This window comes from Pseudoliparis swirei, chromosome 15 (genome assembly GCF_029220125.1).
Source record: "Pseudoliparis swirei isolate HS2019 ecotype Mariana Trench chromosome 15, NWPU_hadal_v1, whole genome shotgun sequence".
In the NCBI taxonomy this organism is placed as follows: domain Eukaryota; kingdom Metazoa; phylum Chordata; class Actinopteri; order Perciformes; family Liparidae; genus Pseudoliparis; species Pseudoliparis swirei.
The window spans coordinates 8,487,519-8,515,264 of NC_079402.1; the positions used below are offsets into that span (position 1 = coordinate 8,487,519).

General features: G+C 39.3%; 2 long non-coding RNA genes across 11 annotated transcripts; both read left to right on the top strand.

Annotated features, from left to right (window-relative positions):
- Window positions 1–10,319: 10,319 nt before the first annotated feature.
- Window positions 10,320–14,035, top strand: LOC130205022 (uncharacterized). 9 transcript variants are annotated; one of them, XR_008833863.1, is made up of 6 exons: window positions 10,320–10,674; window positions 11,193–11,238; window positions 11,808–12,581; window positions 12,830–12,907; window positions 13,153–13,290; window positions 13,711–14,035. It is a non-coding gene; the product is annotated as an uncharacterized LOC130205022 (long non-coding RNA). The 9 variants fall into 9 exon arrangements; XR_008833861.1 differs by lacking the exon at window positions 13,711–14,035 and having other exon boundaries at window positions 13,153–13,703; XR_008833862.1 differs by lacking the exon at window positions 13,711–14,035 and having other exon boundaries at window positions 12,833–12,907; window positions 13,153–13,703.
- A 1,795-nt stretch (window positions 14,036–15,830) lies between these two features.
- Window positions 15,831–19,879, top strand: LOC130205021 (uncharacterized). 2 transcript variants are annotated; one of them, XR_008833855.1, is made up of 7 exons: window positions 15,831–16,444; window positions 16,822–16,929; window positions 17,242–17,337; window positions 17,470–17,492; window positions 17,678–17,732; window positions 19,464–19,531; window positions 19,610–19,879. It is a non-coding gene; the product is annotated as an uncharacterized LOC130205021 (long non-coding RNA). The 2 variants fall into 2 exon arrangements; XR_008833854.1 differs by having other exon boundaries at window positions 16,205–16,444; window positions 19,464–19,879.
- The last annotated feature ends 7,867 nt before the right edge of the window (window positions 19,880–27,746 follow it).

The following is a 27,746-nucleotide window of genomic DNA, read 5'->3' on the forward strand; positions in this document are numbered from 1 at the left end:
TTTTTTTAAATCGGCCCATTCCCCTTGATGAGGATTGTGGATTTTTACAGAGATGGATCGTGCGCGAGTGCGTGTGCACGTCAATCTCTCCAGTTATATCAGTTTTATATACGCCAATGCTGTTTGTTGGTCTAGTATCCACAGCATTGGTCTTTATCAAATGTATACACATTTATAATGGAATAGTATTGCTTCAGGCAATGAGCCGCTCTGTAAAATCAAGACGGCTATATTTGTATAATATTTTGGTCATTTTTTGTTTTAATAATAAAATTATTATAAATGTTAGTAGGCCACATGATACATGTGATATCTATGTCACCAGTAAGGGTGGGCATATATAGCCATCCGCTCTAATTAAGCTTTTATTTGTCATCCTTATATTTTTACAGTGTTCTCTGAGACACGCTGCACGATGCTCAGTTTGTTAGATGTGAGCTGGCCCGAGGCGGTTGTACCAATTAGCACGGCAGACCCAACACTAAAGATCCCCATATTTCACAAAAGATCTGGAACATTAGTCAGAGTGAATTATCGAAAAAATATATGTATAAAACACACACACATATGATGCAATTCTCAGAGAAGCTGGGTGTCTTTATCTACCATAAATCCGCAGTAATTGAATACATAGGCCCCACAGGATTTCGTTAATTTATTTTTTAAATCTTTTTTTTGATTTGTCTTTATTATTCAAGAGAAAATCATCCCCCTTCATGTTTTTGATAATCAATCTGACCATAGCGTAATGAATATAACTAAAGGGAGGCCAACGATTAAAGCCCCTTTTGTCTTTTAATCCCTCTACTTAACAAAAAAGACAACCCATAGATAAAAAATATGTTTTGCTTGGTGTGGGCCGTTTGTGGATGGGGGGGGGGCGTGTTTTTGTGTTGCTGTTCCCCTCTCTCTGTGTTGTATTCCACATGTGATTCCTTACAGGACTTATTAAGGACGCATGTACTGACAGTATATACATTCAGAGAGGCCGGGAGATGCAACGTTACTTACTGAACGATCCGCTTTCGTAATTAAAGGCTTGCTTGACTTTTAATGACCCCAGAACACAAGCAAACTTGTGCAAGTTATTCTAAGTGGAATGAGTAATGAGACGTTAACAGTGAACACTGAGCTGAAGCCAATTAGCTCCAGTATAGCAGACAGACTGCTGGGCGCTACAGTGCGCTTTAAAGGCATGGAGAGTGCCTCCAAGGTCGGAGGGGTCTGGGTATAGTGCCTGTGGGCGCGCGCGCGTATGTATGTGTGTTTGTGTTTGTGTTTGTGTCTCGGACATTTCTCAATTTCCAACACAGAGATGAACTACTTAACTATAAAAGCATTACAGATAGCAGCTTCAAAAGTTACTTGACATGGCGAACCCGTTCCAGTGAGTAATTGTTGGTTATATTTCATGGTCAAAGTTTCATTATGCCATCTCTTCGTATAATGGACTTGAGGGCCAAGAGTGTTTCCTTGTGTTCGCGTTCAAGTGCTTGTTGGAAAGCTCTGATTTCAATCCATGCCGGGAAATCTATTAAAAACCCTTTGCAACATTTTCACACCATATAGATCAACTGCCGGTTGAGTGCGTTTGTGACAAAACACTTAGGACAAAGTTACAACTTATACACACGAATGCTGTTTCTTTTGTCAACCCTTTGTGCGCCCAATGATGCTTCACAGCACCATACAACACTAAACATACAAGTCATTTTCCGGATCAAGCTCGGTAAAGTGAGGGGAGGGGGACACAGAGAGAGAGAGAGAGAGAGAAAGAGAGAGAGAGAGAGAGATCAGAGGCACGCGACACACTGACACTATTATCTCTCTCGTCCAAGAGACTCATTCAGTTCTCCGCGGGGTGTCAAAGCGACACATCTCAGCGGGGAGAAGACTTAAACGAGATGATCTCACAGCATCACGGCTTAATTTTCTTTACTGGGGAATATTCGGCGGTAATGTAACTTAAATAGGCCATTGTGGAGCAAACTGCATTGTTTTATAATGGACATAAAATCATGGAAACTCACCAAAAAAGAAGATTGGCACTTAGGCCTGCACAATACGTTACAATGGATTCTGAATGAATTACCACAAATGTCGTCCCATAAGGGCTGTACCCAGTATTCCCTCACTTTGTCGGTGTGTGTGCGTCGTTATTAACCTTGTACACACACAAGGAGCTCAATCATGAAATGATGCGAGCACATTTCAGAAGAAAAGGCAAGATTAATGGCACAATCGGTTTTGTCTTTTGTGTGTAGCCTACATATTTGGAGCTCGTGTGCAACAACTGACGAGGGTTCAGCATGGTGCTCAATACACTGATCAACTTGCAATATGTCCACAACTTTGCTCACATTTTTTTAAACGTTTGATCTGGGTTATTTTACGTGGTTGCAATTAGGGAAGCTCTTACAGCACTTAATGCTATTATCATTCAGCTCCAGCTTTGTGGCAACAGTTTTAACTAATAGCATCCATAAAGCAGATGTTTTTCTAAAGTTTGGTGCCGAAGAATTCGACTGGCATGCGCGGAGCAGTCACACATGGGCGTGACATCCACGTGTCCGCACACTTTTGGCCATGTAGGTCACGTGCATGCTGGTTTACGCGCATTATGCTCATAATGCGTTTTGATGTGTCTCGTCTTTCCTCGTTTCCACGTTTCTGACTCGTCCGTCCATCTTCCCGAGTAAACAAGAGCTATGTTAATGTGGACGTTAAGGGCTCTATTAGTGCAGCAGACAGGAAGCGGAACAACTGAGCCTTTTTCTATTCGTCTATTATTAATGTGGACTGGAGGTTAATCTACCGCTTAATCACCAGGAAACATAGAGAGTAATGCAGAGAATAAAAAAGAGATTTGATGTTTCACTGAAATCAAACAGAGGAAGTGAAAGAGGGAGAAGAGTGGCATCGACCTCATCAACTAAGATATCAATCAGCATGTGTTTGTCTGCCAATGTGGACGTGTAAAAACCTCTTTAATTGTCCCTGGGACGATTAGTTAAACATGAGCTCATCCCATTAGTGCACTGTTGCTCTCCTTTGGTTAAAAAACGCCCAGGTCCTTGCAGCAACTCCACTGTTGGAAAAATGGAAACACTGGAAACTCTTCCCTGAAAATACATATCATCTTATTTTCTATGTTTCAATTTTTTCTTCTTCTCATCTTTCTAGTTTAGGGGAAAACTGTCTTCCCCCTAAAAAAAACTCCATGCATTGAAAACTGCATCTGGTACTTTAACCATTAAGTCCCGTTATTTAATGTGTTTATGTGACTCTGTAATGCTGTTCATTCTTTACACATGACATATATTGCTTCTGTCCAAGGGATCCTCCTCTGTTGCTCTCCTGAAGGTTTCTTCCCTTTTTTCCCTGTGAGAGTTTTTCCTGATCCTATGTGAGGTCCTGGGACAGGGATGTCGTATGTGTACAGATTGTAAAGCCCTCCCGTAATTTGTGATATGGGCTATATCAAATAAACTAAATTAAATTGAATTATGTTAATTTGTTGTTCCTGTATACATTGCATTGCATCGTCTCCTTTGTCTTGATCTCATGGATGTGAGATATAATATCACTTTTCCCTTTATGGAGAAGTGGAAGATGAAGATCTGCAAAGAGTTGAGAGTCTGAGACTGGTCTGTGTCAAATGTATTCCTGCTGCTGCATCTGCATGTTTGTTTCTTCTTCACTTTGTCACATGCTTCAGTTCCAGCATGCATCTGGTGTTTGTGTGAGTGTGTGTGTGTGTGTGTGTGTGTGTGTGTGCGTGTGAGTGAGTGTTGTGTGTGTGCGTACCTTGCGTTTGTGTCGTCACATGTGTGTCACGTCAGTGTGAACCTCTGCACATAAAACAAGCTTTAATTGTGTAATCCTGTGATCTGGCTTGTAATCCCTTCAAACATACAGTGCAACACAGAGATATCTGCCAGATTATAGATTTGATCTCTGTATTGTTTGTGTGTTAAAAAACATAACCAGAGAAAAATAAAAATTCAGTGGTCAACAACAGTTAACTGACACAATTTAACATTTAGGTTGTCATGCGTATACTACACATATAGGGTTTTGAAATTGAGTTCATTTATAACAGAAATATGCTTCTGTGGTGAGAAACTAACTCAAAGTAATCATTATATGCTCATGCACTCCATGTCCTTATAAAACATTAAAGAACAAAAGGCAAAATAGGAAATCTGACAACAAACCCGTTGGTGGGCAGTTTTCTTTGAAGAACTGGCTCACACATGTTCCTGGTAATTCATGTTCAATCACAAAAAGGGTGCACTTTTATTTTCCAATTATTTGATTTTTAATTATTTGATATTTGTGTTCAATGCAGTTCTGCTCAAGGGCTCACCATTATAGATAAAGGCTGGCTTTTAAAGAGGGGCCACCGGGAACAATGGTTAACAACAGAATTAAATGGTAATAATTATTGTTCCAGAAAATAATTAATGTTCAGCTGCCTATCTGCTCCGGTGTTTAAATAACAACACATATTAGCTGTCTTTTTTCTGTGTGTGTGTTTGTGTGTGTGTGAGTGAGGATGAGGGGGCTTAAGTTGAATCACATACAGGACACAAACAGGCATGAGGGAAACGCAATGCCCCCCCCCCCCCCCCCACCCACACACACGCACACACACACAGACGCACACAGACACAGCTGGAGATTAAAACACATAGCAGGTTTCGAAAATATGCAAATAACATATACAGCACGTTATTTAGTCAAATATGTATTTTTCACAACCAAACTACAACTCATTAAGTGTTTTGATAACTTTTAGTTACTAATGGATTTGTTTGCCATGTTTGGCATATTGGAACAACTTGTAAAAGTTTATTAACATGTAATAACAATGGCCATCAATAAAATGTCTTTTTACATTACCTTGTGTTTTCCACTGAAGTATCTTTTCATAAACATGTTCTTTGACACAACAACTTTTGCCTTCCAAACAGCATCCTTTGCAACACATATGGAGAGATCTGTATTGTTTTTGATGTGCTAATCCTCCACATTAAAACTCAGTGTCAAAACAGCTTTTAGCACTATTATTGTTATTAATTTTCTGCCTGATCTCTTGCTGAATTACTGCTGATCCACTGATGTGAAATGCCCATCTAACAGTGTCTGAATTGAAGGATTAACAACAGGGCTGGTAGAGACATGTGACACTGATCTGACAGCGCTAATGAGTGAGACGGTATTGTTTTTGATGGGGATATTCAAACCAGCTTGGATCACATGCCAAAGTGTAGGAAAAACACACATTCAACGCGTGCTCCCCTAAATAAGTGCACACACAAATGCACTGTGCCTTTTTCATACAGACACAAACATTAGAGGCTACAACATGTTTTTCATGTTGGTTTTTGGTGGATTAACATTTACATTAAATTAATCTATTTTTCACAACCTAACGACAGATGTTATGAAATAAAGGCGAGAATATAAATGTTTTAATACAACACTGGACACCTACTCATTCATTCATATACAGTACATTATCCATATATTATTACATTACTTATTTTTGAGTTGGATTAAACTGTGGAGTGATAATCATGGCAGTTAAATTGTTTTTTTATTCAATACTGTCAGAATGGATTTGGTTGTGAACTTGTTGCACATTGGTATTGTTGATCTTGTCAACTGACGATATGGTTGCCAGTCTAAAATTGACTGGCAACAACAATAAGATCACAATGAGGCCTAGTGTCAAGTTAACTTAACCATCAGGACAGACTGAAATATATACATGATGGTATGGGATGAAATGTCATACAGACGTGGTTCCCGATAGCAGATGAATCCTTGTGACTTTTGTGATCCTCGGATTTTCCTCTGGCACCACCAACATGACAAAGTTTTCACTAATTCTATAAAATGCTTGACATCTTCCATCTACACTCAAAGAAATGACTCATTGGATGAACTCAATTAAAGTGTTGGCAGGTTTTCCATCCAATAATTATATGCAACTCCAACTCAAATTTAGCACATCAGTGCAATAAAAGGTAATTAAATTAGTCCAACTCAGTTGTATCAAATACATCTAAAATAAAATAACGATATTCATTAAATTAAATTAATTTGTGTTTGTCCAACTCAAAATATAAATTGGAAATTAAATATTCTATTCCATACCGCTTCATCCTCAATAGGGTCACGGGGCGCTGGAGCCGACCCCAGCTGACATTGGGCAAGGGCAGGGTCACCTGGAGAGGCCGCCAGTCCATCCAGGGCACACATAGAGACAGACCACCACTCACTCTCACATTCACACCTATGGGCAATTTAGATATCAATTAACCTGACTGCATGTCTTTGGACTGTGGGAGGAAGCCGCAGAACCCGGAAGGAACACACACTGCCACGGGGAGAACATGCAAACTCCACAAAGAAAGACCGCCCCGACTGGGAATTGAACCCACGGCCCTCTTGCTATGAGGCGACAGTGCTAGCCACTACACCAGCCCTGAAAGCGTGTTCACTTCATGCAAACAACTGATTTTCAGCTGGCGCATGCGCAAAGGGTAGTCCCCAATGAAACACATTTATTTTGAGTTGATATGCACACCATCTAACCTAAATAAATCTAATAAATGAAAGTATTCCTACATTTTGTGTTACACCCATTAAATATAAATATCTATTTTTGTAATTGATTTATTTAAATGTATCAAACTATATTTAAATGTGTCCCCTCTAAGAAGGTCTTGAATCGGTTTTTTGAGTGTAGATTGGCACATATATGCATGGTTCTTTTGCAATGTTTCCTCATGACATTGGTAATCCTTTGGCTTTTCTTTATGCACAATCAGCTTGCCACGTTTGGTTCAGTCGTAATGTCTCACCAACTATTCAATGACAATTTTCATGACATTAAGAACAGATATTGAAGGTCCCTGGAGGCTAAACTAATGACTTTGGTAATCTCCCCTGATCTAGCACCATCATCAGGTCATACTTTTTACTGTCCAATATTCTTTTGTAGATTACAATGCCTGCAATACTTATGACCTAAAGTAGAAGTTGTTATTTCACCATGACATTTAACATAAAATAGGAGAAACCCTTCCTGAACAAGGGCTCAAGTCCACCCCCTCAGAAGTTGGCTGGAAAATGGTAAATCACTCTCTTCTGCCAGTCGAAGTTCAGTCCGATTGAGCTCTAGCAGGGGTTAGAAGAGATCTATAAACAACTTAAACTACATTCATCTCATCCTCCCCTTTTGATTGCAAAGAATCATCAGACTGATCTGGACAAACCACAACACCCATGTCTGATGTTCAAACCATTCATAGTACAGGACAACTTCCTCATAACCAAACCTGAGTGTAAAACTCGATACCAACTCCAACTCACAACACAGAGAGAAATAAATAGTAGCACATTCATTTCTGTGCCAGTTGTCCTGAAATGGTCCTACTGCCATGCATTTCACTCTAAAACATGGATTAAAAATCATAGCTGAGAGCATAAATATGTTTGTGTCTTTGGTTTTTATCAAATCCCCACAGCATATTTCACTTACAAGGGCTCTGTGCGCTAAGTAAGAATCACAGAGTGTAAAATTGACAGATGGGCCTATTTGGGTTTCCTTAAGTGCTCAGGGACATTGAACACTTTGGGTGGGTCTCTTGTCATCAGTCGTGATTTACTTATTTTAAGAGTGTTATCAACCCCCTGCCCTTCCCCACGCCACCGGCTCTGCCCCTCTGTGATGAAATTAAGAGCAACATGTAGACTTCTAAATATAAACATTAAAAACATATGCAGGCCATTAGCGTAGTCCCCAGATGTTGCCGTGATAATCCCTGGCTTTCTGCAAATTCTGATCGGCCCAGAAGTTTTAAGCACGAGAGCATTAGAAACAATGGAAGTGGTCTTTTTGCTGGTAAACAAGAGGTGACACGCAAATACAGATGTAAAAATAACATTAACATAAAAAAGGGGTTTCGGGTTGACACGTTACAGTATACACTATATACATCAAAAGTATATGGACACCGGCATATCTTTTGGCTGGGGCTGTTTCCAATTCCAATGTGTTGTCTAGTCATCTTTCTGCTCATTAAAAAAAAACTAGTTTTCAACCCACTTCAACCTAATGTTTTTCATTGGCTGCCGTTTATTGACACTGATCAGAGTCAGCAAAAACATCTTAATGCATTCTGATGCAGGACAATTTGACGGTGTCTCTGAATCAAACCCTGGAGAATTTTCCTCTCCGATCGCAGCAGTTATTGGTGATAACTGTGACATTTCATTGAAAATCGACCCTGAAAGAACGGAACTACTTTTCCTTCCAGACAAAGGCTCTCCCACCCACGACCTGACTACCACTTTCCAGACCCCGACTGCCAGGAACTTTGGTGTGACACTCGACAGTCAACTCCACTGACTGCCAAGATTACTGACATAACACATTCCTGTAGGTACATGCTGCACAACATCAGGAGAATACGCCCACTTCTTAATCAGGTTCTGGTCCAGGCTCTGGTCATTGCACGCCTAAACTACTGTACCTCCCTCCTGGCAGGTCTACCTGCTAAGGCTATCCGACCTCTGCAGCTCATCCAGAATGCAGCAGGTCGACTGGTCTTCAGCCTCCCGAAATTCACCCACACTACTCCGCAGCAGAAAGTCTCTACATCTTCCACAGGAAACTACAAACACCTCTTTTACGACTATACCTGGAATAAAAACCGATTAGCACTTCAGTGGCACTTGAATGGCACTTACTTATGGTATTTTTGTAGTTTGGCTTTCATGAAGAAATGTTACTTTCTTGATTCTTGTTGTTCCTGTACTCATGGTTGAATGCACTTATTGAAAAGTTGCTTTGGATAAAAGCGTCTGCTAAATGACATGTAATGTAGTAGATACTGTGTGAGTCCCTAAAAAAGGTGCCTCATGATGGTATTCAATTTTACATCTTATTTGAGCCTTACATGGACATTCAATTAAATTAAATTCAGTTTGTTTGATCTATCACAAATTACGAATTTGCCTCAGAGTGCTTTACAATCTGTACACATATGACATCCCTGTCCCAGGACCTCACATCGGATCAGGAAAAACTCCCAAAAATAGAAAACAACCCTTCACGGGGAAAAAAGGGAAGAAACCTTCAGGAGAGTAACAGAGGAGGATCCCTCTCCAGGATGGAAAGATGCAATAGATGTCATGTGTACAGAAGGAAGCACGAGTTATATAAACAAATTCAATGAGTATGACAGAGTTTATGAGTAGTTCGTAGAAGGCATGGTCCACGATCCAGAAAGGAGGGGGAGGGGGTGGCAGGGCGCATCAGCAGGGCCATGACAGGAGGCCGGCTCGCCAGGCTGGAGGCATCAGACCCATCCGGGTCCGATGGACCCTACGAGACGTGAAGTCACAAAGACTCCGGGGAGGAAGCAGAGTTAATCATGTGCGATTGAGAGAAGTACATTTATCGTTAAGGAGAGAGAGAAGAGGAGATAGGTGCTCAGTGTATACTAAAACGTCCACCAGCAGCCTATAAGCTTATAGCAGCATATCAAGGGGCTGGACCAGGTGAACCTGATTCAGCCCTAACTATAAGACTGTCAAAGAGGAAATTCTTAAGTCTACTCTTAAATAATGTGACACAACTACTCACAGTTTCATTTCATCCCATCTAGACTATGGTAACTCCCACTTACCATATGATTACATCCCTGGATTGTGATGACACAAGTACATATCTTTTGATCTACACTGTAAAAAAAGATCCTAATTTTACGGAAAATAACTCTAAATATTTACAGTATTTTTCTTTCTTTTTAAATTACATACAAAACTCTGTGAAATTACAGACATTATCTTTAAATTAACAACCCAACTGTTAATTTAAGTTTTATGCTCATAATACAAAATAACATTTTTTTCCCATTTTTGTAAAGAAAAATGACTGTATTATTAATACAGTCTTTTTACCGTTTTCTTAAATGACATACAAATTCATGTAAAACAACAATTATTACCTGTAATTAAAGGTGGAGCTCCTTATATGAAGGTTTATGTCCATACTAACAATTTAACGATTTTCTTTGTAATTTTAAGGTAGATCATATAATATTTATATTAATGTGTACTTTTACATTCAAACTCTGTAAATCTGAATCTAAATGTAGCAAACTTTTGTCATTACATTAAACATATTGCATTTTTTTAAAGAGTACAAAGTAGAAGAAATAATAGGTTTTGATACTTGTTCTTTATAGGAGCATTATAGGGCGACCGTGAGTATTTGTCCAGTGTCGGTGTCCCGGAGCGAGACATCTAATTGTAAGTCGCTTTTGGATAAAAGCGCCAGCTAAATGCATGTAACATGCTTGAAAGTTTCAACCTCAAGAGAGCAGTGCAGCAGAAACTTGCCATATAGGATTTAGTGTCAACTAGAAATAAGACCGTCACAATGGCAATGACCACCACGAGCGGAGTGCGAAGCATCCCAGATAGCAGTTGATCCTATCCGCCCTCCTGTCGCGCTCGGTTTGGTCATGCCACCGGATCCGCGCACCATCAGACAGCGTTGTAACTGCGGTGGATGCTCCAAGTTGTTGCCCTTCGACTTTTCAAACTGGTATTTTCAAAACTGCAGCTCTTTGCGCCAGAAGTACGAGTTAGGTAAGTGTTGAATTGTGTTGCTACTGTCGAATTATGGCTCGTTTTCTTCAGAGTTCCCTCTTCTTTTGGCTGCCGCTAACATTGCTTTGTGAAGTTTGAGGTATTGTTAGACTGCAACGTAAATAAGTTATTACCGTAACATCCTGGTTTTAAAAGAGAAAATCGTATTTAATCACACACAGTTGGTGATGGTGTATAAGCTGATGTTGCTACTGCACGTGTCCCCTCTGCCAGGGCTGGTCCAGCTAACTACCAGGTGTGGTTCTCATGGAGCTATCTTCTGCAGCTAGCGCTGAATTGTCAGTGGTTAGGTTACTTAAGCTCCAACCCAAGGGTGCGCGATGGAAGCTGAGCGAGCTAACCGCTAGCCCGCGAGCTAATAACGAGCGCTAGCTCGCGAGCTAATAGCGCTAGCTCGCGAGCTAATAGCGAGCGCCAGCACAGACCTGTTTTAGTTTAATTCTGCATGTATTGAGTTCTCAACACGTAACTTAGAATTTGCAATGTCATCCTCACAGTTGTACAGAAGTGACAACACTGTTGATCGCCATCTCTACAATTCAGGTAAGCACACATTCTTTGGAAGGAAATGTTTTCACAGCAACTTAAAGACACATTTGAGAGGGAACCGTATAACCTGTTTAACTTTATAATGACCAGATTTGTATTAATTCATTAAAATACTATCTTAATAGCGTAGTGTTTGTTAGGATCTGTGTGTTTCCTGTTTTATGTTGAAGTCCCTGTCTCGTTTCCTGTTTCCCTGCTCTTCCCTCCCTGTGCTTGTCTGTTTCTTTCCTGATTGTTTCCAGACACGCCCTGATTGTTTCCACCTGTGTCTCGTTCCCTGTGTATTTAATCTGTGTCCTTCTGTTTGTCTGGTGTCAGATCGTCTTTTTTCGTTCCCGTGTGGTGTTGTCCGTGTTCCTGTACTGAGAATAAACTCAGTTTTTCGTGAAACTCCTGCTGCGTTTGGGTCCTCCACACCACGCATCCGTAACAGTGTTTTTATAAAAATGACTTGACATGCTATATAAGCACTACAAATTAATACAATTGAGAACAAATAGATATTGTATATTTCCTGAAAGAAAAGATGCATTTCAAACTGTTTGTATTTTGGTTTGTTTTAGATAAAATGAACAGAAAGAATGGGCCTGTCTCCAGCTCCACCATTAGACGGAGGGTCCGTCAAGATGTTTTGACTACATCACTGTGATTGATGGGAAACTGAATACAACTTTGACTGTTCAGTAAAGTTTCTTCTCTTCAATGTGTATAACACGCCTATTATTGCCGTTTAATCTCTTTTTTTTACGGTATACCTCGTGTTGTCAAACACACATTTTCATACTCCTGGTTATTAAGAACTTTAATAGTTGCAAAATATTATTTTTTTCAAAGTTCTTGGAACAGAAGGTTATATTTCTGTGACAAGTGACACTGTTTGTTTCTTTCCTCTGTAATTCAGGATGTTCCACTTCATAGAATTCTTGACTAACAAAATGGTAGCAGTAGTGCCATAAAGCTATACCAGCTTTGTGGCACTACTGCTACCGTTTTGGCCGAATTATCCGAGGGACGAAAGGGTGGACAAGGCTGTCAGAAGCGCCGAACAACCTGGACCAGACTGGCAGACACATGACGTCAGAGTAATTGGATCATGCGGTATTATATTAATATTGTATTAATTGGCCGTTTTAAACGGATATAAAAAATCACTTTGTTATATATGTTGGGGGAAACAACATTTTAATCACATTGTTCTGTTTATAATTCTGTACTTTTTCATTGTGTTTATGTGACTTAATTTTTAGATAATTACTTGGTGGAAATATGTCTTGAGACACATCAGATCTCCAGTCAGAAGAGGAGGCAATTCCTAAAAAGAGGAAGCCAATGCCGGTGTGAGTAAATGTGTATACATTTTATTCTTTAGAACACTTTTACCTTAATAAAATAAAGCGTCTGTCATTCATTTTATAGTATGACCAATTAGTTTTTTTCTATCTCTTTCTAGCCATTTCTATGGAGACTCGGATGGAGACAGTGAAAATGAAAATTCCCCCCACAAAACAGGGGTCCAACCACTAGCGGGACAGTTGTCCCTCCAATCATTGCCTCCTCCTAAATATTCCATGTACTCCATAACCAGCAGGACAGCGAACACGCCAGGGGGACACGCCCACCTGGCGAGGGGCGTGGTGTGGTTCAGACACCATAGCCTGCTGTGGTGAGCAACACCTCAAACGGCTATGGGATTCAAATTGAACCTTTTAATCATTTAATTTTTTTAAATGTTAACAATTGTTAATTGGATACAAGACATGCAATACACACTGTCACATTGAATCCAAGTGAATATGATTATTATGATTGCATTAATTAAATTGTATAAAACTTGATATTTCCATATTTTATGTAAAATCTCTTAATCGTTACATTTTTTAACTGTTTTTCTAATGGTTTTTTATATAGCTGTTCCAGTTCAAATCCTAGGCATGCTGGAGACAATTACAGAGGTGAGAGACCCGGTTCCGTTTCCGTGTACCACAATGGAGGAAGTGGACCTTTTTGAGCAACGGCTCAAAGATCCCGTCAACATTCTAATGAGTGGTGAGTTTTTTTGTTTTAAGAATCTCACGCAAAGCTGATTAAAATCTATTGTATGTAATTAACACTAGACAATACCATGTTTGATGGAAATGTTTTTTCAAACATTCTGTAAAGTATCAAATATTAATCGTACTTTTTCGATTTCCTCCCTGTCTTGAGTAGTGTTCAAACTTACGAATAACCATCTTTCCCAGATCTTTTTTTAACAGTGCTAAATAAAATGTTTGAATTGCAACTTTATTCTCTACTTGGGTAAATGTTACTCGACTATATCTTTACATAATAGTTATATGATATATTGACTCTAAATATAGCATAGCACACCTTAAGTGCCAGACAGCTACTAGATTTTAGACTGCATTTCTGCTCTATGTTGCACTGAGGATTCATGAGATTTTGTATCTGCTTGTGTGATTACAGATGCCGTCAGAAAGAATCATGCCACACATGCATCCACTGATGAACAGATTCTAAAGCATGCCATTAGGTGGTTCAACCTGGCAGCAAACCGGGGTAGCTCCAGGAGGCGTGCTACTGTCGACATCCCCCACACTGAACAGAATTAAAAATATATATTTATATTTTTATATATAATATATATATATATATATACACACACCAGTTCTCAGTTGGAAGTTCCACCATTCACTTGAGGCCACTGCGACCTATTCTCTGGGAGAATTGTGGTATTTGGGTTAGGTGGTCGGTATTTATGGTTGTATTAGTTGGAGCTCTTGTGTTCTAATGTGAGCTATAGTTTTTACTCTATATGTATGTGTGTATATATTGTCTCGAACTAATTATAAATAAATATGATTCATACATGTACAAGAAATAATTTGATGTCCTTTTAATAAACTGTTTTTGATATTATTTCCGATTGCATTTCTTTTTTCCCCATTGATGCATATTAAATATATGTCGGTATGTAAAGTAATTGATCCGGGCCAAATGAGCTGCTTTATGGAAGGATCCAAATTGAATGAATATGGGTGCATACGGCTGTACATCTAGCCACTGATCCGGAGCCTATGATGCATCCGGGAGGGAGTCAGTTTGCTATCTGTGATATTAATTGTGTTACATTGAACTGGAATAGGCCTTTACTGTTCAAAATATTGAAAATGACAATGCTATTAAAAACATTTGATTTCCACATTCCAAGTTGTGCAAGTAAAAAATAGAGATTTATGCCCACATGGACACTTCCAGGCCGGTTAAATTAACTGGGTTTGCCCTAACGACGGAGGCCCGATTCTGCCATAGTTGCTTGCTACTTTGGGCGTCCTTTAGCCGGCAAAAGACAGTAACCTTTGCCCATGTGATTGAGGCCCAGTGCTGCTATAGTGCATGCAGTCTTGGGCATCCACACAACGGTGAAAGAGGGGGAGTTTAGCCCTAAGAAAGTAGGCCTTGTGCTGCTGCAGTGCATGCTGTCTTGGGCATGCGTAATTCAGCCAAAGACTGTGCATTTAGCCAGGGGAATTGAGGACAGCAGTTTCTTTATCCGAGAAACAGTGTTGTTGGCTGCCTTTAATTCAACCTTTTCAGCCTGGACGCAGAGCTCAAGTAGTCTTGAATGTGCCTCCAAAAATGTATGGTATTTGCGGGGTTAAATCAGCCTTTTCATCGTTTTGACGCAAATTGGCAGAGATCCCGAAGTTATACTCAGCCAATTTAGCCTGGAGATGATGCTGTAGTGCATTATCAAACTGCACAATTACTGTTGAATCTACCTTGCTTCCATAGACAACTAAAATACTTTAAAGACATTCACTGTCTACAGTGAGCAGTTGAACAATTAAAATGTACATTGTCCCATATAAAGGATGGCTAATGGCCTAACTACTTTGGCCAACACCTTGGATCTGCTGGATTTGAGCTATGCAGAAGAATAAAGACAAGAAGAGGGGGAAATGGCTTCGCAATGGATTGACTTGCTACATGCGGTTAAAAGTTTGAAAACATGTTGCAACTTGTATGGGATAATGGCCATGTTGGCAAATGAGTGTTGCTGTGGGCAAAGGCTGAACTCGAAACCAACCTGCCGCATAACACTGCAACACAGTTAGGGGAAAATGACATTGTCATGTTTGCACAGTTGGCATTTTGGTGGTTCTAAAGGAAAGGTCAGGGATTTGTTAAAATGCAAGAGGGTCATACTATGGGCCATCTGAATGTAAATAGAATGTCACCATGATATCAATCCAGCGATAAGCAATATATGCAGTGATTATTGTTGATTGCTCCATCTCAATTGCCGTCATCAGTCCTCATTTGGGTTATTGTGCAGGGAATGGCACTAAAACTTTTTTTAAATATTTGGGTGCTTCATTTTCTTTAATTAAAGAACCACTAAACACTGGGCCTCTACTTGTGTGTTCTTGTGTTGAGGCTAACCGGGGAAATAATAGTAATAATACAAATAATAATCTACCACTTCTGAGTAGACTCAATGTAGAGGAAACGCTTCATATGGATCAATGTGTTGGAGTTCTGTTGACTGTAGACTAGTAAGTATACCACAAAGGAATTGAATGACCAACCGTCGCCCCTCTCAGCCGGCCTTAAAAACATACTAAGTGTGGAAATATATATATATATAGCCTACCATGTGTCTATGTGTGTTTGTGTTAACCTATAGGTATTATTACAACTTTACCATATAGTATTTCATTTGTATTCATACACTGCAATGGAAAGAGTTAATTGAATATACCAGCCTATAAATACAACTAAATACAGACATTTCTTTAGTTTCTTTCAAAACAAGTCATCTTTTTCTATATTTGTTATGTTACCACGCTAAAACCATTGCTATTGGCTGTCTCCCCACGTTGCTTTGAACATGATTGGATAATCTGCCTGTCACTCAGAGAACTGGCCAATGAGAAATGTCCGCGCCGTGGATTTGAAATTACGTCTGTTTGAGCGGGAAGCCGCAGCGGGGCAGGCGCTACTCGGCAGGTCTGCTAGTGTCTGCTGTTGACCTACCTGCATTATTACCTGAAGTATTTTACATATGCCTGCGATTTTAACTTGTGGGATGTCAACGGAGAAAGAAAGACTGGGACACAGAGGAAGGATCATACGGGATGTGGTGACCAGCAAAGTTACGTGAATTGATATCCTGCAAAATTATTGAAGATATCAGGTAAGAAAACATTTTCACTGTTACTTTCTGAAACAACCTAATGTAATTTTCTGTTTTGCATAGTTTAAACATATTTCATTTAGACATATGGAAACAAATTAATCATTTTACATGTTTAAAAGTAATGTTATTACATTAAAATCAGTTAATTAGTGTGTTTAATACAGTTTATAATGGATTAAATAATGCTATCGGTGGATAAACGGACTGTTACAAAGAGTTTGGTTAGCTAGTTAAGTAAACTAGCTTCAGGTAACGTTAGCTTGTTGGCATGATTCTGTCTCACAACCAGAAAAACATACTTGAATGTGGTTTAGGTGGGTGACATGGATATAATTGACAGTATTCTTCACTTTTTCGAACCGTACTGCACACAGCACTGGACCCTGAGCAGTGCATGGCCTGCAAGATCATGAGAAGGCTGAAGAACCAGGAGTGACAAGATACCACTGGATGGTGGGGCACATAATTCCACTCAAGGACAGGTAAGCAAACAGACAAGACATAGAGAGAGATAGGATTTGTTCTTACAAAAAACAATATAAAACAGCAAACATGTGCATTTAAACAGAAACAATACACACATACATACTGTAAAAATGTGTTGTGTTCATTTAAGAAGCCTGCTCAAAACAAATGCATGCATGAGTTAGTCTAAGTCAGACTGGGAAATAAAGTCTCTAATTTTTATAAATGTTTCTGAGTTGGAAAAAGGCACCTTGGTGATGCTGGTGATATGATTCTTAAAACTGAGTTCACCTTCCATGGTCACTTATAGGTTTGTGATTTGTTTTTAGTGATCTGAAAATGTCTGTTTACCAACGGTCCCCATCCAACCTGACAGAGCGTGTGAGGATCTGCAGAAAAGAATGGCAGAACATCCCCAAATCCAGGTGTGTAAAGCTTGTCGCGTTTTATCGAAGAGACGAGGCTTTAACCGTGCCAAAGGTGCATTAACTAAGTACCAAGTAAAGGGTTTGAATACGTATGTCAATGTGATAATTCAGTTTTCTTTTTTATTGCAGGGTATTGAGTGTAGATTGATGAGGTAAAAATTAATTCAAATGATTCTATCATAAGGTTGCAACATAACAAAATGGGAAAAAGTGAAAAGTCTGAATACTTTCTGCATGCACGAAATATGTGGTGGCAGTTTTTTTCTGATTCATTTTCACATTACCCTTTTCAACACTGATAATAGCTAATTACACGAAACTTTCTTATATTTTTCAGCTCAATAAGGATTGGAACAACATTGACGGGGGGAAACACCCAAAGTCCATCACTCGTAAGTATCCACTGCAGCATATATAAAAGATATTAGTCCATTTGAACCACTATTGCAAAACCTTACATTGTGATTAATATTAGATATGATTTCTCAAGTACTTTAATGATCTTAGCAAAGCACTTTTTTAAGACAGTTCTTCCACTGGCCATAAAAAAAACTGAGGAGCTTTTCCTTCGGCCTTCCTTTGAGTTGTACGGTGGCCCTGAGAGGTCAGGGCACTGCAACTTAATAAAACATGCTAATCGACAAAACACAAGCAAATTAAGAAAACAACTTCATCAAATTGACAGCACATGTGCAGCATTTAGAAAAAGCGCTGCAAATTCAGACGACACAACACGGTACAGAAAAGCGCTGCAAATTAAGAAAAAGTGTTTCAAGAGGACACTAAATCGTGATGAACACAGCTTGGACAGGCTTGCTGTTGCTATGGTTTGTTACTCATGAAGTTATTGAAATCGGGTATTGTATCATCTGTTTACGTTGTGGACCTACAATATGCTACTGCTCTACTCACCGGAAAGTGAGCTGCATGCACCTCGCAGGACCTTGCAGAGCGGAAAAGCTGAATTATATCAGTCATTCTAATTATTTCTGAGGAGATTTGACAGATTTTAAACTGTACTATCCGGTTTAACAGTGTGGACAGACAGCCTGTAGCCTGCATCATATTCATGTAGGCATTATTAGACCAAAAAAATATACAGACGTATAGTCTACAGTAAGCCAAGCATTCCCATGAGACTTCTTTCCTTGAAAAATCCCCAAACAGACCACTATTACCTTACCTGAAATGAACATACCTCGTACTACTATCACCACCATAAAGTTATTGCTTATATGGTTATTATGCAAGCTACAGTTAACGAACTTTTTCAATTTTGAAGATGAGGTCATATGAGATTGAATTCTGCTTTTCGCTCTGCAAAGTCCTATGAGTTGCGTGCAGCGGTCACTTTACGTGCAGAGTAAAGCAGCAGCAAAAGTCAGTTCCCAACATAAACAGATGGTATACGGAGCCGACGTCACTTCAATAACTTCACGAGTCTCAAACTAGCAGCAACAAACATGTTCAAACCGTGCTCAGCACCATTGTCCTTTGGAAACACTTCTGTTTTCTGTATTTGCGGCATGTTTTCTAAATGCTGGACATGTGTTGTCAAATTGCTAAAGTTTAATCTTAACTTGCCTGTGTTTTGTCTTTTTGCATGTGTTTTCTTAAGTGGCAGCGTGTTGATCTCTCAGGGCCACCGTAGAGTTAGCATACTTTTCAAAGACATGTCGTCATCATTATCATCATCTACCCTTTTTTTATTTCTAAAGGGGCATTGAGGAAAAGACCCTCAGACATGTCACAATATAATTATCGGTGGTTGGTTTGATCTAGATGTATCAATTAGCTTCTTTTTTTTTGTTTAGCTACAAGTGTGTTTACCTTGCTATGATACATCTGTGAAACGTGCCCATTGTTGTGAATCCACGTCTTTCTTCTTTTCGTGATTCACATGTTTCTGATGGAAGTGCTAAGACATGCACTGCGTGCAGCTTTAAATAGGTAATCATTTAATTACTATCATTCTCAAAGCTGACTGTTCAGATTGACAGAATGTCAATTGGTACAGACAATTTCAAAATAGTTAGTTTAAGTTTGTTTAAAGGAATGGGAAGAAATGAAAGCCAACTTTCTCAGGACTTTCCAGTGAATTTGTTTGTCCTTCTTCCCCCCAGATGCACCGAGGATCTGGCTGATTACTGGAAATTTGGAAGATTGTTCTTTATCTGCACTGTCACTTCTGGTAAATATTTATGAAGAAGAAATATACTTTATTAATCCCCAAGGGGAAATTAGTTCTCTGCATTTAACCCATCCTTAGTTATTAAGGAGCAGTGGGCTGCAGTGATGCGCCCTGGAAGCAACTGGGGGTTCAGTGCCTTGCTCAAGGACACTTCGACTTGCAACTAATGGGGAGAGCGGGGATCGAACCGACAACCTTGGGGTTGCAGGACGGCCCTCTTACCCCACTGAGCTACAGCCGCCCACAATTATGGACCTTTTGCGGTATGTTTTGCTTTCACTTATCAACTGATGGTGAATAATTGGTTGATTTTGAAAATGTACATTCAATAAAATGTTTTAAAATCAATATTGGTGTGTACTTTATATGTAATTCAGTTTCTAACCCCTACTTTAATTGAAACATTGAATGTTTTATAGATGTTTCAATGTATTTAGATTTTTCACAGTAATCTCAAAAGCTTATATTTCATAATAATTGAACACTTGTAATAGTACAGGAGAAATCTGTAAAATCACAGTATTTCACTGCAAAACCTTTATAAATATCATTTTATTGAAGGTGTTTGATTGTAATAATATAGGAAAAATCTGTAAAATCACAGTATTTCACTGCAGAACCTTTAGAAATATCACTTTATTGAAGGTGTTTGATTGTAATAATATAGGAAAAATCTGTAAAATCACAGTATTTCACTGCAGAACCTTTAGAAATATCACTTTATTGAAGGTGTTTGATTGTAATAATATAGGAAAAATCTGTAAAATCACAGTATTTCACTGCAGAACCTTTAGAAATATCACTTTATTGAAGGTGTTTGATTGTAATAATACATACAAAATCTGTAAAATTACAGTATTTCACTGCAGAACCTTGAGAAATATCACTTTATTGAAGGTGTTTGATTGTAATAATACATACAAAATCTGTAAAATTACAGTATTTCACTGCAGAACCTTTAGAAATATCACTTTATTGAAGGCGTTTGACTGTAATAATATAGGAAAAATCTGTAGAATTACAGTATTTCACTGCAGAACCTTTAGAAATATCACTTTATTGAAGGTGTTTGATTGTAATAATACATACAAAATCTGTAAAATTACAGTATTTCACTGCAGAAGCTTTAGAAATATGACTTTATTGAAGGTATTTGACTGTAATAATATAGGCAAAATCTGTAAAATTACAGTATTTCACTGCAGAACCTATAGAAATATCACTTTAATTAAGGTGTTTGATTGTAATATTACAGGAAAAATCTGTAAAAAAACAGTATTTCACTGCAAAATCTTTAATGAAAATTACTGTAAATTTATGGTTTTCGTCCTTTATTTGAAGTAAGGTATTTTACCTGAAATTTACGGTTTTTGTTTGGCAGCCGTAGCTGCCACTCATTTGACCTTCTTTTTACGGTTTTTTTTCTTACAGTGTAGTCCTTTGAACGTCTCCAATGTTCTTGAGACTAATTGGGAGCAAATCCTAGCAGCCAAGTTACACATGGTGAAGAGTGTTATCAGGATGGAGGGAGGCTGTTATAGCACCCTATGGTATTGAAATTAGATGTTCAACAATCACATATGGATGTAATGTTAGGGAGTTCGCTTGGCCATGTAGTATATGTTTGTTATCATGCCACAAACTCAAACACGAGTACAGGAGAGAATTACAAGGTCATGTGGTGCAGAAAAATCTAAAGGCGATTTAAAATGGTTATTTTTCAGACACAGTTTTAAGATGATCCTCTAAGTGTTTGATCTCTAAATGAAATCTAACATTTAAATCCCGCCTCTCTCTCTCTCTCGCCATTTTCGCCTCACTCTCTGATCCCGACCTGCTGTTAAACCTCTGAGATGTATTTGCAACGCAGAGGCCACACAGAAGACATTCAAGCAGAAGTAGACCTTTAAATGTGCTGTCTTCTGTCTTCTTCATCATTTGGTTGACATATGCTAACAGAAGCTGTGTATGGAGGCACAATTTTAATACCTGTCACTGGCATGTTCTTGTACAAGATCATTTTCTATATAAGCACTCTAGTACTTTAAAAGCACGGCATGTTTAAAAAAATCTGTCCCATTGATGAAGGAACCAAGAAGGCTCTAACCTCTGAAGGATTATGCTTTGTCTCATCCTTACATTTAAGTTACACTGGAAGCATAATAAACCACTGAGTTGTACTTGAAACACAAAGGGCATACTCTCAATTTAAGAGCCTTAAAAAGGATGCTGATGGACTCTTTTATCGTCTTGTGAGAACTTGTACAACAAAGATGTGGTCTGGTCAAGCAGACATCAATCCAGAGATCCATTAACAACACAATAATAAAGAAATGCCATACCTCTAAAATCAAACAGGAAGATACATCTGATGGTATGTTATTGACGTTATCAATGTGATTCAAAGATGAATCAGTCTTATTGGCCTGTTTCTTCAACTTTCAGACTAAACAGCCCTTTTCAGAAAGCAACATTGCTGAAAAGCCTTTTTACATTCGCCATGAAGATGGCATTGTACGTATTGGAAAGTGTATATTTAATTCTAAAGTAAGTCAAGATTGTATCCTATAATGAAATATACGGACACAAACCTTTAGGTGTGCTTTCAGACTGCCAGGCGGTGGATCCTACACTACAGAGATGTGGGATTAGCTACGTGTGGATGTTCTCTCTTTAGCTGATGCTGTCATGAGGTGTCACGGATGTCGCAGCGAGAGAGAACCCACATGCCGACATAAATGCACAAACTAATATTTAATTCCACAAACCAGACAGGACGACAAAACACGGACCAAACGGTACGAAGCCACACTGGGAATGAGACGAACAGGGTTTACATACACAGGTAAGGTGAAGGTGATTGGACAACAGGGAACGAGACACAGGTGAACACAATGAGGGCGGGGCCAGAAATCAGACAGAAGGAAACAATCAGGACCAGGGCAGACAATCACAGGAAGAAAGATGACACAAGGACTTCAAAATAAGACACAAAACAAGACACACAGCGTTTCTCAATATGCGTACTTGTGCGTACTTTCCTCTACTTGTGTCCTCGTGACTCGTGAAACGTCATGAGTCTCAACCCGAGTACATGTTCCAATTCAAAGTTCGCTTCTCGCAAAGCACGGTCAAAATGCCCGGATGTGACTTGATCCTCCCACTTTCCGGAGGATGCATCAGAGGAGACTTGTGTGTACTCTGGCCAGCTGATATCCCAGAATGCATTTCACCAGCAACCAGAAACAATAGCGGAGGAGAAAATAAACTACTGACAGTTGACTTTTTATAAATATTACTTTTGTTGAGTCACGGAATGTAATTTTAGGATGTTTTGTTTATTTGACTGTAAAACATAATTTACAGTGAACACACGGTGTACGGTATGTGTGGCTTGCAAATGTAAACTGACACGTACTATCATCACACATCTTTTGAAATTTTGAATCCAGTAAATGTGTTGTCCCCTGCATTAATCACAAACTTATTAATTAAATGACAGAGATTTAATTCCTGATGACTTTTTATTTGATTAATATATCAATCTGAGAGTGAAATATTACCTCATTAATAAGTATGGGTGTGTTTCCCTAAATGCTTTGCCCCCAATTACAAACCCCAGATCATAAACATAAACACACACACACACACACACACAAACACACACACACACACAGACTTCACATACTGAGTAAAGATGTCATGACCTTATCAAATTCTATTAACAGAGAAAATAGCTATGCCATCACATTGGATTATATATATATGCAGTGTTGGGCAGCAACTCATCATTTAGTAATGCATTACAGTAATGTGATTACTTTTTCCAGTTAGTCCAAAAGTAGTTTGTTGTCTTTTCTTAGCTGGTTTACTAATGTTATCCACAGGTACGCCTCCATCTAGAAGTCACCAAGGCAGGGGTTGAAAAGTCAAAATAAGATGTCCTTTACCTTGACCTTGATTGAAAACATCATGTGGTCAAAGAATGACGTGAAGAACAATTCATAAGGACTTTGGAGAACAACCCCAGGTATTGGAGAATCCCACTGCATTTATACGATATGCACTAATGTATGTGCATGTTTTTTAAATGTGTAACTCATAGACCATGCGACTAACTTGATGCTGTGCAATTCAATCAAGGATGCCTGTTGACAATAGCATCACACCACCTGAGAATGTTGTTTTAAACTCGTCCATAATGTACAATCAAACAGCAGCCGCAAACCAACACACTCACAGAGACACGCAAACACACACTGTACATGTGTGTTGGACGGCATATGGCCAGAGACATATGGATGTTGTCGTTAGTGGACATTCACAGTACACAGCTGTGTATCAGTGACCAAGACAAGTGTGCTACAAGGGCCCTACATCCCTAAATTCCTAAACATTTAAAAAAACATGTGTGGTTCATGTCTTTACACTTTAAGTGTTGGAGTTATGAGGTTTTCAACACATAAAAAGAGGTAGATGGAGTCTGATGATGTTTTACAGTAATGCCGTTCATGTAGGTCAAATAGGCATCGAGTCACTTAGCTGCGATGCTGGGTGATCTGTGATAGCAGCATATTTACAGCAGACATCAAATCACTCTATTTCTGTTTCTGCACATTAAGACTTCTGGTATTTACAGCCGCTTTAAAATATAGCGTGGCATCTGCATATTGATGTATAATAGCATCAGAGGTTTGGCCAGTGGCGAAAGGCCATGCAAAGGGTTAAGGTTAAGTATTCATTCCGTAAACCTCCCGACAAGAACATATTCTAAATATATACACTTTTCGGTTTCCCCACTACCTTTCTGAAGCTCCTAAAATGCTCAAAGAAAAATATAAGAGTTCATAGAAAGTTATTGGGAAAATTCAGACAGCTGGAATATAGGAGCAGTACCATTCATAAACGCACGCAATGATACGTACATGTATACATTAATATGCACCAACAGAGCTTATAAAAGTAGCGTAAGTCTGCAAATGTAAGTAGAAAAAGATGGGAATTATTGGCCCCAGATGTTTCCATTTAGGATTAAACATATGCAGCCCATGTTCCAAAGTCTCTGCAGATTGCTAGGACGGACTATTAATTATTTGTCCTTTCAAACAATATGCATTATTCAAATCTTACTCTTAATGTTTAAAGTAGTATTACAGTGTAAAAGCTTTAACAAAAAATTCAGAAAGTAGAAAATTAATTGTTCTGGTAAGACTTTTGTTTTTTATATTTCAGCACCATGGACAGAGACCATACTGGGTGCATTGAGTGATAAGTAGAGAGAAAACAGGAATGACATTAAAACGTCCCTCTCAATGCAACCACCAACTGTTGATTATCAAGCTAACCTCAGCCTGGTGTCCGACCTGTATTACAGGGGTACGTTTTATTCTCACAAATTGGCACCTAACTTTGACTTCTTGGGCGATTTGGCTCCAGTTTTAAAAATTCTGAAGGTTATCCCTTTGTGAACATTATGAGATGCTGCTCTGATAAACCTCTGTAAATGACAATGTCAAACTGATATAAGGACTCCCCAGCTGTGGTGAAACCACAAAGGTCCGGATGCATCTCATTGCATTAACAATCGAGTTACGAGACGCTGGTTGAAACAGATCAACAATCAATAAGTATAACATTGCTCATTTCTCCCTGAAGCTTAGTGTGATATTATGTTTCACAAAAAGTAATCATTTACTTCTGATGTATGAGGAGGTGCTCTTTATTTTAACAATATATCACCAGAAAATAATCATAAATTCAATTGGCATTACCCAACACCCACCCACCACACACAGGACTTCAGTTTGCTTTCCTTTCTTTCAGTTACCAATATGTTCTGTTTGTTTGTTCTGTTTGCTTTGTCTTTCCATTTCTTTGTTTTGTTCCGTTTGTCACTGGCTCTTGTCTCCATGTAATGTGTCTTTGTGTATTCAGAAAAGTGCGATATAATTTTGTATTATTATGATTATTATTATTTAGAGCTTTCACTGCCGTAGCTCTAGCCGTTTCCAGGGAGGAGCCACTCCACCTACCAACAAACATTTGCACAGCAAGCACTCTGAGAACAGGCCACCGAGTTGGCGATGCATGAGACTCCGACACGGGACATCAAGTGTGGGACCACAAGACGTTCTCGTTTGGACGAGGTTTTCTTTTTCCTGAAGTCCCTGCTCCGTACAGGTAAATCATTCAGTTGGGCCACTTATCCACTTCTCATTGGGAGATCACGACAGGAGATGTTGCTTCCCACAACAGTTTTCAGACCTCGCCAGGTGACGTAAACTCCTCCACAACAATAGAGTACAGTTATTATTTCAGAAAGTGCTTCAGACACCACTGAATAATACTGGTGTATTGTCACTGGCTCGCAAGTTGAGGGCACATTACTTAATTTAAGTTCCCGGTTAAAATGTTCCTGGACATGAATGAAGTGTGAGAGAGGAACAAATGTAGACAATCGGATTAATAAACTTTTAATGCTCATGCAACATAGAGAGTAAATGCATCCTCTGTCCATGGGATGTAATCTCTTTATTATATACAATAAGTTATGTCATCGATGGGGAGGGGATGGAGGTGGTGGCAGAAAGAGGCCCATGACCCAGTTTAGATCTCATTCCAGCAAGATTATAACTGGTGTCACAAGAAAAAAATGCATTTCTGGCCTTGTGAATTTTACTAATCCAGGCCACTGCAAATCACACTTCTTACTGCAAACTTTAGGAAAAAAACTGTAAAACTATTCAGGTATGTTATCATCTCTCACTCCTTCCATCTGTGTCACTGGGCGTTCCTCCTGAACCCTCGGAGAGAGGACGTGACTGATGTGTGACATCGCCTATGTTCCTCCTCCTCTTTCCCCCCCTCCCTCCCACCCCCCACTCCCTCAATCTTTCCACTGTCACGTCACACAGCGTGTCCTGCGGGATCCTGGAAATGATTAAGGAAGACAGTTTCAAATACCTTTCAAGTCTCTCCCTCATGGCATTGCAAAGTAGGTGGGCATGGAGAAGGTGGGAGTTGGCTAGAGGAGCGTACCATGCCGGCTAGTAGAGACAGGAGAGAAGGTAAATATGTGAGTGTGTGTATTGGTGTGGGCGAGTGTAGGAGCCTGTCTGTATGTCTACGAGGGCAATGTAGGTGGGAGGAATGACTGCTGGTATTTCGTTGGTGTATATCTGTGTGTGTGGATACAAAGTGTGTTGCTCCATCGGTTTCCATTTACACTTGTGTGGAAATGACGGTGTATTGCGTGTGTGTGAAGGTGAGGACAAGAACGCAGCAGAGTGTAAAAAAAAAGAAAAACATCATCTCCTTTATTAAATCTGTAAAATATTTCACATACGGAGTGACTTTTTCACTGTGACATACATTAAAGGGTCCCTGATTGTATAACCCGTCATGCCGCAATGAGGGTTATGTGGATGTGTGAACACATATCTGCGTGCGCGTGTCTACGTACATAGACACGCGCTGTGTTCGCGCATTGGGTCTGTGTGAGGGAGAGATAATGAGATCTTGTTCAGCTGAGGCCTGGTCTTGATCCCCAGAAGCCCTGGACTCATTTTGGTGAGAAACCTCTGAACAGAGTGACTGAACACCTCTGGCGGAAACACGACCCTGGACTCACGAAGAGGGATCGGAGCGGACTGTGAGCCTGTTATGCACTGTAGGCCTATAAGTAGGAGATAATAGCCTTTGTGCTTCCCTTTTTTATTCCCCAATTTCCTTTTTTTTTGTTTCAAGAATACAATAATCAGCTTTTTCCTTCACTTCTGCCTCAGCTGCTTTCCAGAGTCCGCAGGACTTTTCTTTGTGTCGACAGAGAAACGGCCTTTCCTTTTGTTCTTCACCTGATGTGTAGAACAGAGAGAATGGGAGCTGAAACCTGTTCAATGGCCCAACTATTGGTTGTGTAGAGGGGGGGAGGGAGGGGGGGGGGGAATGGGTGTCTTATATAACTTGAGACGGCATCTAGTCGACACCAACTCAACGAACAAACTGTACGGCATTTGAAGGTCCAAAAGCCACATTAAGATCTCAGTACAACTGCAACAATGTTTGCTTGATTTGTAACAAGTGTGCAATAAATACAGTAAAATATATATTTTTTAAACCTACATTGCTTTTATGTTTGCAGCACTTTTTTATGAGCAAATTACAAAGACAACAACCTTTCAGAAAGGTTATGACTGTAATTAAAAAGGTTTAAGAG